We start from the raw sequence: 18,839 nt of genomic DNA on the forward strand, positions 1-18,839 counted from the left end.
GAGGCCAGGGAACCCCTTTCCTGGTGAGTCTGTCTCAAACCCTTCATTCCTCTCCCTGGACACAGGAACTGACTGTCCAGTGACCTAACTGACTTGGCTACAGAATGATGCCTTCCCAGGGGATCAGCTATGACTGGACTCCACTGCGGTCAGTGATAAGGGGGGCATGAGTACATAGTCTGGGCTTCAGATTTGTTTGAAGACAAAATTTATTAGAACAGCAGTACTAAAAAACCACGAAGGCAATTGGCATGAACATCTCCAGAACACTTAAGGAACCTTCTGCTGTTTATCTATCTCCTCTCCTGTCACGAAAGTGGAAGGTCTATTTAACAAGTAATTATGTGGTTATCACACTCTTTCTTTAAAATATTTGTCATATATTTACTTATTCGGCTGTTCTGTGTCTTAGTTGCAGCCTGTGGGAGCTAGTTCCCCAATCACGTATTGAACGAGGGTCTCTGCATTGGAGTCTTGGCAACTGGACCACATGGGAAGTCTCTTCTCTTACTCTTGTGGAGAGTAACGGGTCTCAGACCTCTTTGGAGGCCCCCTTAGAGTTGAAGCTTGGGGTGGCTGCTGTAATCCTCCTGTGGCTAAGGTGTGGTTTGTTTGTCATGACTCACTCACACTCCTTACAAGCATAGGGCTGCTCCGCTGTGTGTGTCCTCCGGTGTCTGATGAGTACAGACTTCCAACTGAAGCTTCGCCCACACTCCCCGCAAACATAGGGCTTCTGCCCTGTGTGTGTCCTCTGGTGGGTGATGAGAGTTGACTTATCACTGAAGCTTCACCCATACTCCCTGCAAACATCGGGCTTCTCCCCTGTGTGTGTCCTCTGGTGGGTGACGAGGACGGACTTCCGACTGAAGCTTCGCTCACACTCCCTGCAAACATAGGGCTTCTCCCCTGTGTGTGTCCTCTGGTGTCTGATGAGGGCAGACTTCCGGCTGAAGCTTCGACCACACTCCCTGCAAAAATAGGGCTTCTCCCCTGTGTGTGTGCTCTGATGTCTGATGAGATGGGACTTCTGACTGAAGCTTCGCCCACACTCCCCGCAAACATAGGGTTTCTCCCCTGTGTGTGTCCTCTGGTGTCTGATGAGATGGGACTTCTGATGGAAGCTTCGTCCACACTGCCCACAAACGTAGGCCTTCTCCCCTGTGTGTGTCCTCTCGTGTGTGCTGACACTTGACCTGTCCTTGGAGCCTTGCCCACACTCTCCGTAAGGGAACCTCATAATCCCAGAGACCCCTGCCCCCGTGAGCAATGTGCCTGTGTCCTCTGGATTCAGTTTCTGGCTTGTGCTGGGCTCGTCTTTCATTCTCTCATGCACCCCAGAACCCCCCATTTGTCCTCCGGTTGAGTAGGAAGAGGCCCTTGATATCCTCTTCAGCTTTATGCTTTCCAGCAATTGTTGGGGCCTCTCCTCGACCTCCTGACCCTCAGGTTTGTCGCTCGGGATGTGTGGGTCTGCATATTGCTGATTTTGATTGCCTGGGCAGGGATCCTCGGGTTGGAGGAGGTCTCTTTCAGATGGTCTCAGGCGGGGCTGAGAGGGGTGACTGCGTTGGGTGTGTTGGCTGAGGAATTTCTGACTAGAGAAGGCCAGAGAGCAGGAGGCACATGGGTGGATCTTGGGCTTTGGCTCTGCTGAAAGAGGAAGCTTTTGGTCAGGTAGCTGGTTTGCTATGGTCAGGCCCTCCCCATTAATCATCTAAGGGTTGACAGTGCATGACTTGTCTCCCATCGAGTGTGTCTTTATAGTCCACGTTTCCACTCCACTCTTATTCTCTACATCTACAGAAATCCAGGAAGCTTGTGTCAGGGGCCTTTTCTACATATCACCCAGATAGGGACCTTCCAGCAGTATCAGAGGCAGCATCTCTCCTGATAGAGGTGGATCTGTAGGGAATTTCCCTGCGTGTAAGTGTCTGAAAAGTCACGTCACAGTGGCCACAGGTATTTACCCTACTGAGGGATAAGACTTGATGACTTAGGTGAAATCTCCTGAGTGGCTCCCTGTGAGTAGAAAGGATCTATTAAGTTAGGGGCGCCTGACCTGGAGTTCTCTGCAAATTGGAGGCAGCACAGGGGGTGGTTACAGCAGGTGTGGGTAAATGTGACTTTGTGGCTCCTTGTTCAAAGAGCAGCCTTTGTGCCGATCTCTGCAGGAAGTGGGTTTGAGACTGGATGAGACCGAGCGGCCCAGGTCTCACTGACTACAGGTCTCTGGTGCCTGCTGACCAAACAGGTTCACAAATTGCTCCTCTCTCAGTTTCCCAGAGATCATAAAATAAAGGCATATCCTTTCTCAAACCTCACCAGTACTCATACCTCATTTATTACATTCAGTCTTAGTCCATTTAACGTTCACTAGGAAGACCAATTTAAAAATACATCTCCAGTCAGACTCTTCACATCCTCACACGAAAGCATCTTCAGACAGCCCACTCTCCCCTCATGTCTGGCAATGAACTGACCTCTGAGGGGGCTCCCCGCTGATGTCTCAACCCCAAAATGAACCAAAGCATCGTCTTAGCACAGAGAACATGCCGCTTGCAGCAGAAAGCCGCGCTGTTGTTCTGTGTTACCCAGGAGGACCCCTGGGGCCTGCACGTGGACACAGACCCTGAGGCTTCCGTGTCCCATCCAGCCTCCTTCCTCGCCCTCTGTGCTTCTTCCCGCGACCCCTTGCATGGTCTCTCTTCCTGGCCCTGGGGCTGCGGCACTGGCTGCTCCCCTGTCTGGAATCCTTCCACACGGGTGTTATCTCTGCACAGACCCCGCCGCACCGTCCTGCACCACACAACACCCTTTGCTCACGCTGCCCCGAGGCACGTTCCCTACGCTGGTTTTCCTCAGAGCACCAGCCCCTGTCTGGTGTGAAGCCCCTGCTGCCCCAGGGCAGTGGTTCTGTCTGTTTCGGTGCGTGGAGCCCCGTCTGGCACAGAGCATGAATTCACATGACAACAAACTGGAACAGTAACTGAATGCACATCACTGTACATGTGTCACTTCGAAATGGGACAAAATGAGGAAGAAACAGGTAAAGGGCAGAGAGCTGGTAGGTGCAAGAAATGTTGCTTTTTGCTTCTCAGCCTTTCAGCAGAAGGTGATGTTACCCATTTTTTTGCATGAAATATTAAAAATTAGAACTAGCATTTTTAATATAAAAATATTTCCTAACAATCATATGAAAAGAATAAAATTCTGAGGCATTTTAATTACAACTCTACGGACTTTGGGCTAGATTGTACTCTGCTTTGAAATCGGACCACGGAGGCTTCCACAATGGGGTCGGTGCTGGAAGAGGGGTGACACTCACCTCTCCTGGTCACAAGCTCACGCTTCCCCCTGCTGTTCCGCTTGATGCCAAGGTCCTGACCATACTCGTCCCCATACCAGACCAGCAGCTCACAGCCCGGCCTGACCACCTGGCAGGTTCCGTAGACGATCTGCCCGTGATCCTGGAAGGCCACCAGGTTCTGCTCCTCGTCATCCCAGGCACAGTTCACATACCTGGGGGTGAGGCCAGGAAGGGGAAAGAAATCTCAGTGATGAGTGCCCTCCACTCTCCGACCATGCCCAGCTCCTTGCCTTCCGCCTCTGAGGCTGCCCCTCATGTGGACCTTCTGTTCACACCTTCGACCAGGCCATGTGAATTCCCATGCTTTTCTCTCCTTACCTAATTAGCCATTTTTCCAGAGCCCAGTTCCAGACTCAAATCCACCTGGACTGTCCTTGAGGCTGGTGACCTCCAGCTCCTCTAAACTCTGAACTAAGTTCTCTTCCATCAACAGGACTTGGTGCTCCTTGGCTAACACACAGCCCTCAGCACTCAGCCCAGCCTACCTTCTCTCCCGAGGCTTTCTCCCATCTCCCCACGTGTATCCAGGGTCCTATTTGCTTGCCCACCCCCTCCCACGGAAACTTGGAGAGAGCTCTGATATAGCTTGAGACACGGAACACTAATCGTTTGTTCACTGTCTGCCTGCCCTGATGAAATGGAGGTCCTCAGAGAATGGCCCCGCCTCGGGCCATCCTGCCTGCCATTCCTTCTGAGACCTCAGGGCCCACTTCTCACTGGAACCAAGCCTGAGGAGGTTGTTGCCCACATAGAGTCAAGGTCTCCTGTATTAGGTTATCCTGGCGCTGTGTAGTTACTCAAAGATAGAAAAAAAACTAAGATTACTGTTCTTAAAATCAATTGGCTAATGTCTGTTTGCAGTATGTTCTCCAAAAGAACATGGGTTGTGTTATCTGTTTCAGTAACAACGTTCAATGTCTAAACTGAAACATAAAGTGTGTGGTAAGTGTCCAATAATTGAGTTAAAGTGTCCCTGGTGAATCTAGACTCCTCAAGTTGTTTTCAAGTCCACCAGTTTTGTTGAGCATATAGACGTCTATCCTGACAACACAGGCCATATTTTTATTTCCTTCTTTCTAGTGTCTTTTGAAATGAAAGAGCATGATATGGAGGGAAAAGAGGAAGGAAGATGTGAAAGCTGCTGAGGGAGCCGGGTTGAGAAGGAAATGGGCGTGGCATGAAGGGAGTCTCTATGTCTACACACTGCAAACTCACTGCACTCACCTCATCCAGTTGGCCCAAGACGTGTCCTTTCCATCCACATACTCGTAGCAGTTCCTCCCTTTGGTGATCTGAGTGTCAGAGAAGGGGTTAAGCTTCCCTCTTTCTTCTATTTGTTTTTTGGTAGGAAGCAATAGAAGAGCTATTTCCCTCTGTAGTCATTGGTGCTTTTCAGCCTGCATGGATTCAACTGCCAGTTGGACCACACGGTAAGCCCCTTACTCATCATTCCGAGTCTGAGTCTCTTGGTTCATTGAAGGCAAGGGCTCCACAAGGGAGGAGTCACTTCTATGTATCTCTACACTGTGTTCCCACCTCTCCTCTGACCTTTAGATAGAAGTCCTATCAGTGTGTACCACGGTGTTCCCACCACTCCTCTGACCTTTAGATAGAGATCCTGAGTGTCTGTACACTGTGGCCCCACCTCTCCTCTGATCCTTAAATAGAGGTCCTGAGTGTCTGTGCACTGTGGTCCCACCTCTCCTCTGACCTTTAGATAGAGGTCCTGAGTCTCTGTACACTGTAGTCCCACCTCTCCTCTGACCTTTAGATTGAGGTCCTGAGTGTCTCTACACTGTGGCCCCACCTCTCCTCTGATCCTTAAATAGAGGTCCTGAATATCTGTACACTGTGTTCCCACCTCTCCTCTGACCTTTAGATGGAGGTCCTGAGTGTCTGTACACTGTGGTCCCACCTCTCCTCTGACCTTTAGATAGAGGTCCTGAATATCTGTACACTGTGTTCCCACCTCTCCTCTGACCTTTAGATAGAGGTCCTGAGTGTCTGTACACGGTGGTCCCACCTCTCCTCTGACCTTTAGATAGAGGTCCTGTGTTTCTGTACACTGTGGTCCCACCTTTATCTGACCTTTAGATGGAAGTCCTCTGTGTCTGTACACTGTGTTCCCACCTCTCCTCTGACCTTTAGATAGAGGTCCTGAGTGTCTGTACACTGTGGTCCCATCTTCCTCTGATCTTTAGATAGAGGTCCTGAGTGTCTGTACACTGTGGTCCCACCTCTCCTCTGACCTTTAGATGAAGGTCCTGTGTCCGTACACTGGTCCCACCTCTCTTCTGACCTTTAGTTTGAGGTCCTGACTGTCTGTACACTGTGTTCCCACCTCTCCTCTGACCTTTAGATAGAGGTCCTGAGTGTCTCTACACTGTGGTCCCACCTCTCCTCTTACCTTTAAATGGAAGTCCTGTGTTCACGCCCAGGGCACACAGTACAGAGGTCTGACTGTGTCACTGCCAACCTTGTTATCACCATCTGTGTCCTCACATGTAGACATGAAGTACCCCCCACCACATACAAGCCATTAGACCCCAGAGGACAGGGAAACGGGTGCTTCTCACCAGCCAGGCGTATCAACTGTTGGCCGCCTCTTCATCTTCTGTGATCTGGCCCTCATAGGGGCCAAAGTGCAGGCCCAGCAGCAGATCGGACGCCTCGTTCCACACTCCAAGCCCAGCGTCAGGGATGCCCGACAGCCTGATGCTTAACCCAGGGGGCAGCGTGAGGGCTGAGCGATTGGCATGCCCCTTTTCCACTGCACAGTCCTTTACAAAGGTTGGGGGCCCATGGACAGCACAGCTGTCGAGGAAGAAGTTCTGACAGTTCTCACAATCTGGAGGTGAGAACAGGGATGAGAGGAGGTATAGTGATGTTGCTGGTCGTAATGACCTTCAGAAAGAACTGGGGCATTCATGGAATTTGGCCTCGGTCCTGCACCCTAAGTCAGAGGAAGGGGATGGCCGGGCACCAAATGGTGAGGTGAGGTTAGTGGACCAAGGCCTCGTAGCCCCTTCTCCGTGAGCAGGCCAGCGGGGTCACTCACAGAGGAAGACGTCATCCTGCGGCTCCCTGACCTCTTGGTACACGTGTCCCTTTCTTTCTTGTAGACTGTACCTCTTCACTCCAGTCTCCTTTCTTCTGAGTTCTAAGATGGAGAACAGAAGCTAAGCAAGGCTGGTGGGGTCTGGAGAGTTAGTCCCTGTTTTATCAGAAAGTGTGAATTCTCCTACCTGTCCATCTATACACTTTGTTAAAACTTTCTTACATGTATTTTTCAAACTTTTGCTTTTGTAATTTTATTTTCACTGTTCCATTATTTATTTCTTGACCACACAGCATGGCTTGTGGGATCTTATTTCCCTGACCAGGAATGGAACCCACCCCTCCTGCAGTGGAAGCGTGGAGCCTTAACCACTTCACCCCCAGGAAGTCTTTTCTCTATATTTTGTTTCTTCTCCCTTTAACTTCAGGTTCAGGAGACTGAGGCTCCACTGACCACAGGTGCCCAGTTCAGTGATAGCATCCAGCACTTCCCATTAGTAGGTTTAACCCCAAATCTTCTTACTTAGGAAATAGTTCACTGACACATCTGCTCAGAAAATATATCTTAAGGGCACATGACATGTAAGGGCACATGAGCAGAGGTCTGGGCATAAACACTAACAAAGCATGGTTCCCATTATCACAGCTGGATTTATTGAACTACTTGTAGGTGTCAGACTTTTGCATTTAATGTAAGACTTTCAAGCACCGTATGAGTTATGTATCCTTATCCTCACTTTATAGATAGCAATCAGGACCTCAGACAATGTATAAGATTTTCCCAAGGCCCCAGGGCTAACTTCATGTCTCAGATCAGTCCAGCTTAAACCCCAACCTACCCAAACTCCATGCCACACACCTAGGCCATACTTATTAGTTTTTCTACAGGAATTAGAGGAACTAATTAGAGGAACTCCCCAATTTTGTCTTACCAACTTTTTGTCTGGGGTGCTGTCCAGGGGTCCTTGCTTTTCTGTGATGGGACACTAGTTTTTGAGCCTGCTTGGAGCCACTTGTCTTCAGTGATTTTGCTGCTCCTGGCACTTCCTTCAAACTAGATTCCTTACTTAATGGTGCCCTGGATATTCTCTTCCATGTGAGTAAAAGACAACATGCACTTCTTTAGTTTAGGATTTTACGAAGTGTTTTGACATGCATGACTTTAGTTAATACTTTGACAATTCTTGGAAATACTTTTTTTTTTTTTGGTGGGGGGGGGGGGGCGGGGGTTGAACACTGGAGTGTAAAAAAAGGACCTAGGTGGATAGTGAATCAAAACTAGAATTCATATCTTAAAGTTTTTACCCTTCAACTTTCTGCCTAAAAGTGACAGCAAGCAGGGAGAATAGCTGGACGTCAGGGAAAGAAGAAGGTAAGGGCTCAAAGAGAGATCCGGGGGGGTTTCTATTAATTTGTGGCCCTTTGATGGATGAGGAAGTATGGAAAATTACAGAGGGGAAAAACCACATGTGGAAAATAAAGTGACAAAGCAGTGAGATTAAGAGGAGAAAAGACGATCGGCAGAAACACATTTAGACAATAAAGGAAAAGAGATGAAAGTTGCAGGTTGCCATATCCTAGAGACAATGATTGGAATTAAAGTAGCTGGTCTCATCAGTTCTCCTTGAACAAGGCTGTATGACTAGCTGGTTCTACTCAGTTTCCTGATCCATTAATTGGTATACAGGCTAATTTCTAATATTGTAGTGGACATGAAATTTAATAACCTTCAACAAATTATTGAGTGATCTATTTAATACAGTAAGAACGTGAGTGTACATCCCTGGTATCAATTTATTCCCTAAACTGCCAGTATATTTCAAGTGTAGCTGACAGATGTTATCTTTAGCATCCTTGACCTTTCTACTCCTAGATGAATGCTTAAATGTGGAGTCACTCATTCACAAAACATTCAGGGGGCCCTCAGGGGCTTTGAGCTGGGCCTGGACTTCTGAGAATTAATGATTGTGGGCTAGGCTCCCAAAGCTCACAACACAGGGGCAGGCTAAACAAATGATCCCAAACAGGAGAGTTGCATATTAGAGCTTAGAGGATTAGCTGTTACTCCCTCCTACAGGAATGAGCATTTGACATGATGCCCAGATGATGATTTTCTACTCAAAAGCAGGTAATCTATGTGATGTCCTTCTGTTATTTTCTTATTTGTTGCTTTTCAGTCATAAACCTGAGGCTTCTCAGGGTTGCGAGTTGCTTCATATTATTGGAGTGGGAGGCTCTGAGGTAGGGATCCTGTCTCCTTCTTCATCTTGGACTGTCCACTCTACATACTGCCCAGTATGTCCTTAGCATCTTCATCTTGGACTGTCCACTCTACAAACTGCCCAGCATGTCCTTAATCTTCCCTTAGTCAGATGTCTTAGCATATCCCTCCCTAGCACAGCACAAAAAAACTGAGGTTGAAAACATCTCTCTGATGAGTGATATAAACCTTCATATAACCATGGAAGTTTAATCATTTTGTGAGGAGTTTAGAAAAATTGCTTTGGTTTAGATTGCACTACCAGTGATACTGTGATCTTGGCCATATAATCAATTTTTTTTTTTTTTTTGCCTCAGTTTTGTTATCTCTAATGGTGATAGCTATATACCTACTTATAGGGTAGGATTGTTTTAAGGTTTAAGTAAGTTTATTCACATAAAATGCTTAAAGGCTGAAATATTATGAAAATAATGTAACAACAGAACTGCCTCCTACTGTTGTTGTTCTTACTGACTGTAAAAGTGGTGATGGTATCAGACAGTGTGCTAAAGATGCAGGACAGGAAGGCAGCTGTCTCCAGGACCTCTGTGATTTCTCCTATTCTCACCTGTGACTGGATCCATGAGGAGGATATTTTGACAACAGTATTTGGGAAATACTCACCTTCTGGTGTTTACTGTGCTCCACTCTGAAGGGCATCGGAGAAGGTTTACCTAAAGAATGATGAGAATAAGCGTTTTGGTATGGAAATGTTTCAAAACACTGGGTATTCTAGTTAAAGACACATAATTCTAAGCCAGAGAGTGACAAAGACAATGATTACCAAAGGAGGAATGGAAGATGATTTCTGTATCATCAACTTCTGTGCTTTCACTGGGAGCATTACATAATTTTCTTAAAATAAAAGAAAAAAAAAGAAACTTCATCTGTGCCTCATCTGATGTTCATAAAGTATCTAATAAATTTAGTAGCCTTTCATGACAAAAGTACTCATCAATGTAGAAATACGAGGAAGTGACTGCAATATAATAAAGGTTACAAATTGAAAGTCTACCTCTAACATTCTAGTCATCAGTGAAAAGCTGAAAACTTCTACGATCAAGAAAAAAAGGCAAGGATGCCTGTTATCTATATTTCTGTTCACCATAATATTAGAACTCCTAGCCCGGGCTTTACGTTAGAATTGGAAACAAAAGGCTTCCATTTGGAAAGAAAGAAGTAAAATATGTCTGTTCACAGGGCCATGGTTTTATGTGCAGAAAAATCTTTAATCCACACACACAAAAATCCTGCACAGAAAGTTGCATGGTACAAAATATACATTCAGATATCTTTCCATGCATGAAGAATGACCATTCCAGAAAGGAAAATAAGAAAACAATCCTATTTATTTTTTATTTTTTTAAACCTATGCTGAATAGCTAAATTTAAAAAAAATTATATTTATTTTTATTTATTTGTTTGTGCCAGGTCTTTATTGTGGCATGTGGGATCTAGTTCCCTGACTAGGGACTGAACCCAAGTTCTCTGCACTGGGAGTGTGGAGTCTTAGCCACTGGACAAAAAATCTTATTTATAATAGCATTGAAAAGAATGAAGTAATTAGGAGTAAATTTAAGGAGATGAAAGACTTATATGTTGAAAACTACAAAATACTGTTGAAAGTAATCTGATGTAAATAAATAGATAGAAAAATCAATTCAGAATGGGTTAAAGACCTAAATGCAAGACTCGATAAGACTCTTAGAAGAAAACAAGGGTGAAGCTTCACGACACTGAAACAGCAATGATTTCTTAGATATGGTACCAAGTGCACAAGTATTAGTAACAAAGTAAAAATAGACAAATGAGATTAATCTTAAAACCTCTGTGCGGCAAAGGACACTGAACAGAGTTGAAAAGGCCACCTATAGGTGGTAGAAAATACTTCTAAAATATGCCTCTGATAAGAGGTTAATAAGCATACACCAGTATGAAGGCTACCTACAAGCCAGGAAGAGACCCTGATTGACCATGATGACACCTTGATATCAAATTTCCATGTTCCAGCATTGTAAGAGAACAAATTTCTGTGGTTTGAGGAATGCAGTCTGCTTTGTTATGGCAGTCTGAGCTGACTAACAGTGAGAGAAGGAATTGAATAGACATTTCTCCAGAGAAAATACACAAATGGCCAACAAACATATGAAAAGATGCTCAATATTACTAATCAGTAGGGAAATACAAACTGAAACTTTCTGTGATGGGTAATATGTATAAGAAGACAATAGCAAGTTCAGTAAGGATATGGAAAAATTGGAACCCTTATACACTATTGCTGGCAATATAAAATGTTGCAAGCTTTCTAGAAAACAGTATGGAGTTTCCACAGAAAGTTAGAACTGCTGTACGATCTAGCAATCCCACTCAAGAGTGTATTTCCATAAAGAATTGAAAGCAAGATATTGAATAAATAGTGGGCACATGTATGGTCACTGCCACATTTTTCCCAATGGGCAAGATGTGTAAGCAACCTAAATGTTCATTGGTGGATAAAAGATAAAGATTATATATAAGATATATGTATATAAGATATTATATATAAGATTATATATAAGATATATGTTATAGCTCTTATATCCACATGAAGCCTTAAAAAAGATTTCTGTTTTATGCTACCTCATGGATGGGCCTTGATTATATTATACTAAGTGAAATGATCCAATCAAAAAAGACAAATATTGCCCGATTCCACTTCTATGAGGTATCTAAATTAATCACATCCATGGAAACAGAGAATAAAATCGTGGTTGCCAAGGGTTGTGAGGAGGAAGGATTAGAGAATTGTTACTCAGTGGGTTAGGGCTTCTGTTATGCAAGATGTAACATTTCTACAGATTTGTTGTACATCAATGTGTATATATATCCCCGGTGGCTCAGTGGTAAAAAATCCACCTGCAATGCAGGAGATGTAACAGATGCAGGCCCAGTACCTGGGTTGGTAAGATAACCTGGAGCAGGAGATGGCAACCCACTCCAGGATCCTTGCCTAGAGAATCCCATGGACAGAGAAGCCTGGTGGGCTACAGTCTATGGGTATGCAGAGTCAGACATGACTGAGCCATTAGCACTATGGCCACTAACACTAACGTGCACATAAGGTAAATAAAGACGTGCAGGCGTATGGTGAACCGAGGTGTATGTAATCCCTATGAAGAATCTCTCCTTCTGTCAAAACTTTTGTAGACAACCAAATGTTTGCTTTTCATGTCCCTTTCCCTAGTTTTCACAACCTGAGGGAACAGAGGGACTTCCCTGGTGCACAGTGGATGAGAATCTGCCTGCCAATGCAGAGGACGCAGGTTCGATGGCTGGTCTAAAAAGATTCCACTTTCTGTGGGGCAGCTAAGTCTGTGTGTCAGAAACTACAGAGCCTGCATGTGCTCTGCGATGAGAAGACACTCACTACAACCAGACAAAGCCCGTTCAAAGCAACAAAGACCCAGTGCAGTCAAAACTAAATAAATAATTTTTAAAAATCTGGGAGAACATAAATCCATAGATGGAGAATCATAGAGCTATCTAAATTGTTTTCTCCAGTCTAGGCAGATTAACTCTTCTAAACTGAGCAGCAGAAGAGGAAGTGAGCTGCTCACATCTATTTTATAATAAGTGCACTTCATTTTGTTTACCTGATGCCATCTCTGGTCAGTGAAATGTTGGAAAGATCAGGAGAAGAAATAGTTCTCTCCAACCCTTTCCCAGAATCAAAATAAAGAATTAGTTTAACCTTAGGGTAAGAAGATCACAGGTTTTGTTTTATATACATACATAAATAATGTATCTTGACATAATATGTTAATCATTTCCTCTTTGAAAAGATTTAATCCAATAACCAATGAGATTAGTATTAATCTGTTTGGTGAATTTATTTCTAAGGTTTGTTTAACTGCCTTTCACTAAGAATGTTTATCAAGATAATTCTTTTTTAAAAGAATGATAAATTTTAACCACAAAACTTTTGAGAATTACACTGGAAAACCTATACATTCATCTTCATTCAGGCTTATGTAAATATTTGGCCACAACCACTTCAGAACGCTGAAAATTATGTTTTCCTTGCTAATGGCTGAGATGTAGTTGAGACCTAAGCCCAGGCTGGTTTCAGGAAGACACCTCCAAATCCTCCCGGCCTCTCACCTTGCTGCCTTGGTGTCCATTCTTCATCAGAATCCTCAGTGTCATCTACCTGGGGCTTGATGACCTGCCTGCGGTGAGGCATGAAATCCGGCCGAGTGGCTCTGAACCCTGGAAAGAAGCAAAACATTTGTCCTAAGAAGGAGAAACAAAGCACAGAAGCCATGGGAAGTGTCACAACGTCAGGGAATCAGTGGGATGGGCTGGGGGAGTCTAGAACAAGGCAAGAGGTGAGCTCTGCACTGCAGGGTCAACCTCCCTTTGGTGCAAAACTGTAAACATTTCCTCCAGGTTAGTCTCCACACCAAAGGGAACTGTGAGCAGATGGAGCCACCTAAGAGCGGGCCAAGTGAACACTGAGGGTGAAGACCTGCTTCATGTTTCCCAGGCTCAGGCACCCACACTTCCTGTTACCTATAGCAATCAGCGCTTCGTAGTTTCTTTTCACATTCCTATATCAGATTATTTCCCATTCTCCCATCTCTTCCCATTGTTCCTTGCAGAAGTATACGGAGATGTCTTTGAACGCATCTTTGTCCTAAGGAAAATAATAGATTTCGTCAGTGATTTACTAATCTAAGTCAGACCTTAGAGCTGAGGCTTCTCCTCCACCTTTTGTGCAGGGAGTAGCCTGAAGCTACTGGATGGTCTGTGTGAGACCCGGGATGAAGTCTTTCCTTCCCGACTGTGTCCTGCTTAACCGCTCTGTTCTCCCGGCATCTCCCTCAGTGCTCTCCTCTGGAGACCTGTTCGGCCTCAAGGCCATTGGCGTGCTCAAGGCCAAGGTGCCTGTGGAAGAAGAAGGTGCTGAGAGAGCCCAGACCAGTGTCCAGAGCCTGGTCTGTCTTCCTTGGGTGGAGTGTCCAGGGCAGGAAGGTGAGGGGAAAGTCAGGGTGAGGGTACTGGTGGGATGGACGGATCCTGACTAGATATGACAGATCAGCCTAATATGAACTAGATTTGGTTTCTTTGGTTTCCTACAATTCAGCCCCTGTCAGGCGCTGAGGTGAAGTGAAGGGCCAGCAGCCTGCCTGTACCCTGTCAGGCACAAGCGACCAATCCGCGTTGTGACTGAGGCTGTCTGCCCAATAGGCGCCCGGATGGTGGGAGCGTGATGGAGGCCCCGCCCCACCGCTGGGGGATTGGCTGCTCTGTGGGCGTGTCTGTCAAGCCTCTATTGCGCAGGCGCATTGTGGCTGGTTTGTTTGTTTTCAGGCATGGCCTCTTCGGCCTGGATCCTCAAGTTGGCTGGATGTCCTCAGGCTGAATGTTTCTTTCCAGTGCCCTCAACTCGTATATCGGCTCCACCAGACTGTAACCATGCTCCCGGAGTGTATCCTACGCCCACCTGTGCCCTACCTTATCAAATCCAGTTTTGGCAAGAACTCTTATGTGGTGAGTACTGCATTATTCAAGGGAAATGGTGTAATTAATTACATTCGGATGAGACACAAGATAAACGCCGTATGATCAAAGATTTAAACACAACACGTCGAATAAGGATGTTAGAAAAAACTTGGAGGATTTTTAACCTGAAAGTGGAAGTGGCACTGATGAGCCATCTGTATATTTAATGTAGGTATGAAAAGCCTTCAGAAATGAGGTATAAGTAGAACCTCAAAGCCTTGCAAGTGTTTTCTGTAAGCTGAGGTATCGATCTGGAGGACTGTGGATCCACTGAACTGAGTTTGCTTGACACCTACTGGCTTCACAAGATAAAATGGGGACACTGTTTCTGGCCCTTAGGTAGCTTTGCTCACAGAAAAATAATGTGATTTTCATGTTTTGGAAGCAAAGTGACTGCCTGTAAATTTAGTGTCAAGTGGTGGTTGGGAGTCTGGATGGAGAAATGTTACCAGAAAAGTGAGTTTACCTCTTGGTGGGGGTAGAGCTAGAAGGTACAACCCAGCCAAAGCTCATGGGAAGGAAAAGTGTATTACTTGCAGAACTATGGAGAATACCATGGCGCTTTCCAGAGCAGGGTCTCTGTAAACCAGAGTTGGGTAAGCTTTAATCTATGACTATAGGCATGTTTTGGCTTCTTTGGTGACTCAGATGGTAAACAATCTCTGCATAGCAGAACACCCGGGTTCAACCACTAAGTGAGGTAGATCCCAAGAGGAGGGCTGGGCAGTCCACTCCAGTATTCTTGCCTGGAGAATCCCATGGACAGAGGAGGCTGGTGGTCCATGGGGTTGCAAAGTATCAGACATGAGTGAGTGACTAACACTTTAACTTACAGGCATGTTCATTAAGGGTATTTGGCTGTGGGAGACTGCAAGCTTCAGTCGATTGAGGTCTTGAGAGTCAGAACCAGTCATCATCAGCATCCCTTACATTCCAGCTGGTCTGGTATACATATAGATATCTATTCTTGATATACATATAGATATCTATTCTTCTTCATATTCTTTCCCCTTATCAGTTCAATACTTCTTCATATTCTTTCCCCTTATCAGTTCACTTCAGTCACTCAGTCGTGTCTGACTCTTTGCAGCCCCATGGACTGTAGCACGCCAGGCCTCCCTGTCTATCAGTAATTCCCGGAGCTTACCAAAACTTGTGTCCATTGAGTTGGTGATGCCATCCAATTATCTCATCCTCTGTCATCCCCTTCTCCTGCTACCCTCAATCTTTCGCAGCACCAAGGTCCTTTGAAATGAGTCAGCTCTTCACATCATGTGGCCAAAGCATTGGAGTTTCAGCTTCAACATCAGTCTTTCCAACGAACACTCAGGTCTGATCTCGTTTAGAATGGACTGGTTGGATCCCCTTGCAGTCCAAGGGACTCTCGAGTCTTCTCCAACACCACAGTTCAAAAGCATCCATCTTCAGCACTCAGTTTTCTTTATAGTCCAACTCTCCCATCCATACATGACCACTGGAAAAACCATAGCCTTGACTAGACAGACCTTTGTTAGCAATGTAACATCTCTGCTTTTTAATATACTGTCTAGGTTGGTAATAACTTTTCTTCCAAGGAATAAGTGTCTTTTAATTTCATGGCTGCAGTCACCATCTGCAGTGATTTTTGAGCCCCCCGAAATAAAGTCAGCCACTGTTTCCCCATCTATTTGCCATGAAGTGATGGGACCAGATGCCATGATCTTAGGTTGCTGAATGTTGAGCTTTAAGCCAACATTTTCACTCTCCTCTTTCAGTTTCATCAGGAGGTTTTTAGTTCTTCTTCACTTTCTGTCATAATGGTTGTGCCATCTGCATTGCTGATATTTCTCCCAGCAATCTTGAATCTAGCTTGTGCTTTATCCAGCCTGGTATTTCTCATGATGTACCCTGCATAGAATTTAAATAAGCAGGGTGACCATATATAGCCTTGATGTGCTCCTTTCCTGATTTGAAACCAGTCAGTTGTTCCATGTCTGGTTCTGACTGTTGCTTCTTGACCTGCATACAGATTTCCCAAGAAACAGGTCAGGTGATCTGCTATTCCCATCTTTTGGGAATTTTCCACAGTTTATTGTGCCCCACACAGTCAAAGGCTTTGGCATAGTCAGTAAAGCAGAAATAAATACTTTTTCTGGAACTCTCTTGCTTTTTCGATGATCCAGTGGATGTTGGCAATTTGATCTCTGGTTTCTCTGCCTTTTCTAAAACCAGCTTGAATATCTCGAAGTTCACAGTTCACGTATTGTTCAAGCCTGGCTTAGAGAATTTTGAGGATTATTTTGCTAGTGTATGAGATGAGTGCAATTGTGTAGCAGTTTGAGCATTCTTTGACTTTGCCTTTCTTTGGGATTGGAATGAAAACTGACCTTTTCCAGTCCTGTGGCTACTGCTGAGTTTTCCAAATTTGCTGACAGATTGAGTGCAGCACTTTCACAGCATCATCTTTTAGGATCTGAAATAGCTCAACTGGAATTCCATCTCCTCTGCTAGCTTTGTTTGTAGTGATGTCTCCTAAGGCCCACTTGACTTCACATTCCAGGATGTCTGGCTCTAGATGAGTGATCACACCATCATGACTGTCTGGTTCATGAAGAACTTTTTTGTACAGTTCTTCTGTGTTTTCCTGCCACCCCTTCTTAATATCTTCTGCTTCTGTTAGGTCCATACCATTGATGTCCTTTACTGTGCCCATCTTTGCATGAAATGGTCTCATAAGGGTAGTTTTAAGGTTGCTATTGCATGCAATGGCCACATGGCATCAGGGCTTTTTCATGCCCAGTTGTAATTGCCTTAAAGTGAAAACTTTTAAGTTTTAACTCAAGACTGTAATTCAATATTGAATGTACCTGAAGAAACACCCAAAAGCTTGTGTGTTGTTTCTGAACTTTCTTATTTATTTATTTTAATAATTTTATTTATTTACTGGCAGTGCCATGTGGCATGTGGGATTTTTATTTCCCCGACCAAGTGTCGAACCCTCGCCCCCTGCATTTGAAGCACAGAATCTTAACCACTGGACTGCAGGGAAGTCCCCCTAAGCATTTTTCTTTAAGTAACGTTTATTTCATATTGTAGTAACATTGATATACCATGTGTTATTGGTGGTAGGTGAACCGAATGTATTTTCTATTTTGTTTTTGTTCAGTTGCAGAGTCAGGTCCTGTAAGAGCATTCCCTTTTCTACAGGCCCTGTTATACTGGTAAGACATCTATTTGTTTATACGTAAGTGTACATAAATGTAAATATCTAGGTACATAGATAAGTTAATATCCAGATAGAGATATAAATGTCTAGGTACGTAGATATACAAATGTGTATATGCATAGAAATATACATTCTAGGTACATAGATGTATAAATACCTAGGTTCATAGAGACATTAATATCTATATACCTATACGTATGAATATATATGTACATATAGACATAACTATCTCTGTATATACAGATATAAATATTATAGGTACTTATATACATAGATATCTATATAGATAGACATGTGAATATCTGTATACACGGAGGATGGTTACACAGTGGACAATGAAGGAGTCCACCTTATAGACAACATAAGTGATACAGATAGTGGCATTTATAAGAGCATACTAGGAGAGAGAAACATAAACAATTTCAAAGAGAACACAGCTAAGCAAGATGCATGTGAGTAGTTTTAATCTGATGGCAATGAGCCAACAAGTCCACAGGGGTTCAGTAGATGATGGCAAAGTCTGGAAGGGTGAGATAGTGAAAACAAGTTAAATGTTTCATCTTTGTTTACAAAGTATACCTTATACATTTTTGGATTCATACTTCTTACCTCCTTAAGTATGTATCATCCTATATATCCTCATATGCCTACATCCAAACTGTTTCAACTCAAAGCAAGCATACCTCCAACTTGTTGCAACTCTAGTTAGTCAGTTGTTGGAGTTTCATGAAACAAGACACATTGTGATTCTTTTGTATAGACCAGCAATGGTTAGGATTTCTGTCAAAAATTTTTTTTTTTTTTGGCTCCTTAGAGATCATTTAAAATTTCAACACTTCTCCCTGCTTCACCTTGTTCTGATTCAACTGACATTGGAAAAGTTATGGAGGGAGTGTTTAATATAATCTGAACTCACCAGGTATCTATTGTTTGGTGTACATAAAGATTTGAGAAGTAGACTTCAATAGATGTAAAAATAAATATTGTGGATATAGAACATAATTAGAAACTGCGAGAGTCATTTGACCAAAGAGCAATCACAATGGATCCACTTCATCTCCCACACCCATGAGGACAAGTTCATCTTGGTAATAATATCAGCAGCTGAAGAGTTAAAATGTTGAAAGTTTGTTGCTGAAGGATAAAACGCCAGAATTCTTGGCCTCCAGAGGAGACGAATTCAATCCAGGGCCAGAGACTAGGCTGAATCACTCAGAGCTGTTGTGTAATAAAGTTTTATTAAAGTAAAAATTAGTTAGAGAAAGTTTCTGACATAGGCATCAGAAGGGGGCAAAAGAGTACCCCCCTCCTTCTCTTTAGCTGTATGTTATATAGTCAGTCACAGTCTGTTAATGAAAAGAAAGGAGTGTCATAAAATTTAGAATGGCACCAGATAATTCATC

The 18,839-nt window shown here is 44.1% G+C and overlaps 1 pseudogene; it reads right to left on the reverse strand.

Annotated features, from left to right (window-relative positions):
- Positions 1–1,445: 1,445 nt before the first annotated feature.
- LOC133052973 (histone-lysine N-methyltransferase PRDM7-like) lies at positions 1,446–12,909 on the reverse strand (annotated as a pseudogene).
- Positions 12,910–18,839: the final 5,930 nt, after the last annotated feature.

Source organism: Dama dama, chromosome X (genome assembly GCF_033118175.1).
Source record: "Dama dama isolate Ldn47 chromosome X, ASM3311817v1, whole genome shotgun sequence".
NCBI lineage: Eukaryota > Metazoa > Chordata > Mammalia > Artiodactyla > Cervidae > Dama > Dama dama.